The sequence below is a fragment of the Hesperophylax consimilis genome, chromosome 30 (genome assembly GCF_061612785.1).
Source record: "Hesperophylax consimilis isolate HC1 chromosome 30, BYU_Hcon_1.0, whole genome shotgun sequence".
Lineage (NCBI taxonomy): Eukaryota > Metazoa > Arthropoda > Insecta > Trichoptera > Limnephilidae > Hesperophylax > Hesperophylax consimilis.
The window spans coordinates 13,100,649-13,108,050 of record NC_142865.1 but is presented as its reverse complement, the minus strand read 5'-3'; the positions used below and the strand labels follow the sequence as shown (position 1 = coordinate 13,108,050).

The 7,402-nt window shown below is 31.7% G+C and overlaps 1 non-coding gene across 1 annotated transcript; it reads left to right on the top strand.

Moving 5' to 3' along the window:
- The first annotated feature begins 1,066 nt into the window (after positions 1-1,066).
- Positions 1,067-1,138, top strand: TRNAH-GUG (transfer RNA histidin (anticodon GUG)). Its single transcript has one exon. It is a non-coding gene; the product is annotated as a tRNA-His (tRNA).
- Positions 1,139-7,402: the final 6,264 nt, after the last annotated feature.

Here is a 7,402-nt window from a genome sequence, read left to right as displayed (position 1 = left end):
TCACTATCAATATTTGTATGACACGTGTTCCGCCGTCCTTATAAAACATTCGCTTTTACATGATACTTTATTAGGGAATCTGTACATTCATTCGTTAAGGCGATGCACTACGTCGTGCAATATTTTAAATTGAGCCGCTATCAATAACAACCCTTACGTAGATGGCGATAAGGTTTAAATTCCCACTTAACACCATCCGCCTGTTTTGATTTATACAAGAAAAAAACATGGCCAAAAATGCCTTTTATTTTATTTTGTGGATGTTCAGGGATAAATATTTAAATTTTTTCCGATCATTTTATAAATTACTTAATTTGCCACATTATACAATAAAATCAAAACCGAAAATGGGTTCGTAAGTAGGAGATTTTGAACTTTAAAGCAGTTTTCATAGGCCTTTAGATTATTTATTTTTCTGGGCTTATAAAAAAACTTATCTAAAAAATACTAGATTATTTCAAAGGCCAAGATGTATTCTACTCCCAGTATTTAATTAAAGCATCTGAAACATTTCTAGGTGACCAAATTTTCAAACCAAAAACACATGATTTTGCATTACTACGTATGACATCGCCTTAAAGGCCTGCAGTCCGGTTTTTAATAGGAAACCGAATAATTTAACCAGATTTATATCAGTAAGATTAATTTATCCTATGGCGTAAAAATTATTCATGTAGTCCTCCATCACGTCAAAAGCAGTATTTTTCGCTTACTGTTATGGTAGTAAAAGATTTTCACATATTGCCAGGTTATTCGTAAACCGGGAATATTTAAAAAAATATTTAAATTATATTTAATATATATTTAAATTTATTTCTTTAAAAAAAAATTGATCGCGCTGAGATTCGAACACACGACCACAGACTCTATTTGTTTCAAAATAACTAAAACTATTAAACGCTCCCAACGGCAAGTCATGATTACCGCAACAGACTACTTTCTTACTATGACCGTGAATATAACTCGATATCGTATAATCAGGTCTCGTTTTGGTCACGCCCGACTTACATTGCGCAATTTCTCTGAATATAGTAACAAATTGTCGTGTTTCTTACAGTCGCCGATAGCCGTGATCGTCTAGTGGTTAGGACCCCACGTTGTGGCCGTGGTAACCCAGGTTCGACTCCTGGTCACGGCAGTGGTAAAACACTGTCATGGCGGTGACTTTTTTTTAATCTTTTTTTCCGTCACATATAATTTTTTTATGTGATTGCATTAACATTCCCGTTCTTAACGGGGATAATGTGATTTATATTTTCAAGTAGATACCTATGTAAAGGTTTACTTGTGAAATTTTGTTTCAAAAATATTCAAAGGAAAATAACCACTCCCAGGTTATGAATAACCTGACAATATTTGGATTTTCCCTAATTCCATCATTAAACGCTGAATGATAATAAAAATAGACAAATTATTATAAGCAATAAATCACCTGAAATATCAATACAAATTGAAAATATCTCCCTATTAAAAATAAATGCCGCCGACGGGAAATGAACCCGCGCCTTCTGACGTCCGGTCAGACGTTTTGGACCACTGAGCCACGTCAGCTTATTTCCAACACGCCAAATAATTCGCTAGTACTTCAATCAACAATTACTGCTTATTATATTTTTTCACCTGTAAACAGCCAACTTTATTTTTGTAGGAAAGGCTTTGTTAGTGCTAAATTTCCCACTAGATGGCGTCGAGACATATTATATCTACATTTGTTGGTGAAATATTTTGACTTGTCAAATATTATTGTTTTTAATGATTATTTAATTATTGCTTATAATAAAATGTTATCCGTTATGCTATGCATAAAACTATATCTTATAAACATTAGTTTATCATTAAAAAATTATAATAAAAATAGAGAAAATTTCACCTGAACATAGCGATGGGTGCACTCTGTCTGCTATATATAATAACGTACATAATAGGTATAGATGAATTACAAGATATAAAATTGAATATAGAATATAAAATGCATATAAATTATAACATATTTAACACTTAGGACGGGTTGTTTCGGAGAATTTGAACAATTCATCAAATTTCAACGTTCATTTTCAAGTTCTATGAAAGATTTTTTGAAGTTCTGTTTTTATTTCAGTTGTGTCAAGCAACTAGCCTACAATGATATAATAACAGAACTTGAATAGGACTTTCACAGAACCCGAAAATGAACGTTGAAATTTGATAAATTGTTCAAATTCTCCGAAACAACCCGTCCTTATACTACGTTGGCTTGAGAGAAATTCTCTATGTATGGTGAATGGGCGCGCCCTAACATTGGGCGACGCGACGGCCTGGACGAGAGTGTTTTTCCGATTTCCGCTAGCGCTGACTCCTCCCGGAAAATAAGAATAAAATAATGGAGCAAGTTGCCAGTAGATGTGTTACCGTGAACACGTGTTACCTGAATACGAAACCGACGCTTGGACAACTCGGCTATAAACTAGTCAGTTTTATAATCTGTTATATATTTTTAATCTCTCAGCTAATTGATCAAAAAAAGACTGCGAAATTCAGTTAGTTAAACTGTTTGTTATAATTATGTTAAAATCACAATATATTACTTTCCCATACCTAAAAAATACTTTCGTTTCTATAAAATGCCGTCGGACGTGAACACAAACACAAGTGAAACTTTACAAACAGTTTACAACGGCAAACAACTAGCTTTGCTCGCAATAACATGTTAATTCATCCCCTAAATTCAAAGACCGCCTGCCTAAACGGTCCTTGCCATTATCTAACATTCCCACGGTGGCCTATTATTGCTTATTGTACTATACTATATTTCTGTATTGTACACTGTACAGTCTATCCATTCGCATCTGCAGGGTAGCAGTCAACCCTTCAATTTTAAAGATACTAATTTAGGTAGATATAAAATTATAATTTTTATTTACGTCTTTTAAAGGCTTTTATGTGTACGTTCTCATAATTTATATAATATACTCTAATCTGTACGTTTACATAATTTATATATATTATATACTCTTATATGTAGGTTTACATAATTTATATAATGTACTTTTTGTGTATTTTTACATAATGTTAGTAATATATTCTTATGTGTACGTTTACGTAATTTATATAGTACACTTTTGTGTGTACGTTTTCATAATTTATATAATATACTTTTATGTGTACGATAACATAATTTAAATAATATATTTTGTGTGTACGTTTACGTCAAGCAAAAAATGTGTATATTCTTGGTATACCTTATATTGTAGGTAATAGGCATTAAAATCGCTTGACAAACGGAGTCTAGTAACTTTCGATTTCAAGCACAAAACTGGTTTTTATTTATTTTGTAAATAATTAAATAAGAAATCAAAAAAGTTAATCGAGTGAAACTGTCACAGATAATATTAGCTATAATACTGTATTTTTAAAAAGTTGTGTCCTTTATGCGTTCATACAAAAAAAAATCGTTTTCAATTGGAAATTTTTTATTATTTGTATTCTACTCAAGCGAAAAGATAGGAAAACCTTTAATTTATCTAAAGTATATTTTTTGCTATTCATAATGTACACCAATTCGTTACAAAGATTAATCAAAATAGTGATTTGGCACTAAGCTTTGCTTTAAAGTTTAATGATGAAGATTTTTGAAAGAAGTTTTAAACATGTATTTTTATCTAGGTTCTAAAATAAACCGTGCTTGTGAAGATTGACCATTTGAATTTTTTTTATTATTTTCAAATGTTTGTTAATATCTCGCCTTTTCTCTTTTCTCCGAACCTTTACTGAGTAATACAACGTTTAGGGATCATTGGTATCATAATAAAAGCACAGCATGGTGAAATTCAATATTTTTATTACCATCGCTAAGTAGGGTACTGTACTTTAACTAAGAACTTCTATTTGCTATAACTAAGAGCGAAAACAGCTTTCACGCGTAGTAATAATTACACAGAAGAACTTTTTTTAAACTAAACTGTTTTTTTGTTGTTTTTGTTTTATAAAATAATAATATTATTTAGTATAAAAAATAAGTAATTAAAAAAAATACTAAGATCATGTCCTAAAATTTTTATCACTAAAACACGTTTCAACACCTGTGGGGACCTAACTTATAATAATCATTTGAATGATTTGTATAGCGCCGTTTTTGTGCATAATCAACTCAAAGGCTATGTACAAATATATAATTAATTTCTACAATGATCTACGTTATTACTAACTATAGATTAGTCAAAATATTATCAATTAATGTCTGTAACAGATTGCATCCACTGGTTCAACGATCACTACTCTATATGTGCAATGGATTTGATTGATGAACGTGATGCTAGAATGTACATATGTTATTATTCTTAATAGCCTCGATCATTTTGGAAAAACTAATCTCAACTTAAATTCTTCGTAATGATTTCCTGTAATAATGAATAAGTAATAATAATGAAGAAATAACCTTTCTGTTCCAACAACAACAGAGCGGCTTATCAAAAAATATTCTCATATCTCGGTCCTAAAATATATAATAAAATCCCCTCTCAGCTGAAACTGTGTGAATTGTCATCCTTCGGTCCAAGAGTGACAAATTGGTTGTTGGATCTAGGCAGGACTGATTCCAAAATGATACTAAAAATGTAATTTGAAATCACGAACGCCTCTATGTATCTTTATGTATCTTTTTTATGTATCTTCGTTTTAACATTCTTATTTTAGCTAGTCTTAAATCCTGTATTCGTCTAGGATAACTTGAAACCTGTAAATTTGACTGTCCTGAAACGGGAATCCTTCCTAGTTGGACAGTCAAAATCTTAAAATGTAATCAATATTATATGATAAAAAAATAATAATAATAACGTAACATTTCCATAGCGCAGTTTTTTCTGTTTCACTTTTGACTTGAATTTTGAAGTGAGCATAATTACTATAATAAACAATAATTTATATTCAGTTGTCATATGCTTAAAATCACTTCTACAGTGCTCTCAACATAATATTGATCATCCCTCCAGCGTTTTGAGGGTCATATATGACCGGGTGTCCATATTTATATTCAGTTGTCATATTCTTAAAATTCACTTCTACAGTGCTCTCAACATAATATTGTTTATTGTGTTATTTTAAGTAGGTACATAGTTATCTATGTTCTTATACAATCCTTATATACATATACATATAATTATGGTTACACATTTAAAATGAATCAATCACATATTGATCATCCCTCCAGCGTTTGAGGGTCATATATGACCGGGTGTCCATATTTATAATCAGTTTTCATATTCTTAAAATCACTTCTACAGTACTCTCAACATAATATTGATCATCCCTCCAGCGTTTGAGGGTCATATATGACCGGGTGTCCATATTTTATAAAAGTATTTTTATCTCTTTTTCTATCATGCGAAATACTTGATTTTTTGACGTTAGAGAGAGAAATAATAATTCTTTCCAGTTTGCTTCAAATATTTATACTGGAATCCATTAATAAAATCCGTAAAACAACCAAAATGAATAATTCATATTTCGCTCCTCTATCGTAACAATCGGTTTAACTTTAAAAAATATTTCTTATGTTTTATTATATAAACGAGATAAAAGTGAAGGTACAGTTTTCTTACAAATTCCACAAACAAAACGAACGTGTTTTAGAAATATCGGTATTTCTCAGTTTTAGTATAATTGGAATAAAAAATTAAGTAAAAATGTGTGCGTTTTTAACAACATTTTGAAGTTTGACATCAAAATTTTATTATTTAGAAATAATAATGTTTATTTTAAATGCGTACACCGGAAAGATAATCTTATCTAGTTTCGATTTGGGGCCAAAATACGATGACAAAACTGAAAAATTATTTATAATTAATAAATAAAAACAACACATCATCATCAAAATGTAAACTATTTTCGCGATCTGAAAATTAGTTCACAATTTTTTATAGAGTTGGGTAAGATGATGTATATTTTAAAGACATTTTTTTCTAATGTTCTTTGACCGTATTTACACGAAGAGAAATCGATTTTTGACCTCACCTCACCTCACCTTATATCTTATATCACGACGATTCAAACAATTTTCATTGTGCTGCAAAAATATTCGGATTTTCATGAACACGTGTTCCGGCATCATGATAATTTAATCATGGTAATTTACTAAAAGTTTACCAGGAAACCTATTTATTCATTCGTAAGGTCTGCAATCCCATTTTTAACCGGAATTATGAATTATTTTGAAGAGATTTTGAATATTCTAGCAATTGTGATTTTTCTCCGTGTATACAAATCCTCCTCACTAGGAGATCCTGTGCTGAGATTTTTCTAATTTAACTTCCAAGACTTGAGTTGGAGGTCAGTTGGAGGTGAGAAATGCGGAACCTGTTTTTTCGCTTTATGTCTCATCTAAATATATTACATCAATGTAGTCCAGTTCCTTTTTTAATAATACCTTAAGACAATATTTGCGTGATTTAATGTCAATTATTAATTGATTTAATTTGTTTGAAACTAGGTGGGAGTTTGTTATATAGCTTTACAGCGAATTCAGAGCTTCTTTGCCTGAAGGTACACACGTAGCTTGTCTATATGTTTATATGTACAGGGTGTATCGGCACGTACCCGACAAATTTTAACCAGCTATTCCTTAGCACATTTGGAGTAAAAAATGTTATGGGCACTTTGCTGTCCGGCAACATTTTTTTTTAATAAAAAATTTATTATTCATATTTTCACCACATGTCACCAATGTTTTATCCTTTGTCAAAGTTTGAAAACCCATCGGGCAATATTTTGTTCGAGTTTCGTTGAATAATGTACGTACGTACCTACGTTGGCGCGCTTTTACAATCACAACGAAATGGCACGGTACCATTCGTCTCATTTTTAACTATTATTATTTAGTGTGTACGAAAGAGCGAGGACACTTTTTGACACACGTGCTAATAACAGCTGTTGAACACGAGATTCAATGCAAATGACAGTGACGGAGTGTGGATTTTTTATTTATTTTTTGTTTTTAATGGAAAAAAAATGTTACCGGACAGCAAAGCGCCCATAACATTTTTTACTTCAAATGTGCTGAGGAATAGCTGGTTAAAGTTTGTCGGGTACTTGCCGATACACCCTGTATACATAATCTCTACGGCTAGTACTATCTATCTTTAGGTTAGATTTATAGTGTGTAGTGTGTGTAGGCGGGCTGGCTGTATTTCTCCCTTTCAGCTTACTTCCGGCGACGCATCGTCTCCCATTTCCTGTTCCGGCTAATGAACGAGGACCTCTGCGGCGCCTGCTGAAGCGACACAGCCTTGTTTGGTATTCCTTATTGAGTCCAAATAGCCAGCCATTAGACTAGGGTGGACGTCAGTGTTCAGATAAAGCGGACTTTCACAGTGTATTTTAGTGATTGTCATGGCATTTTCCCTGAAGTTGATGAAAACACGCGCAGTTT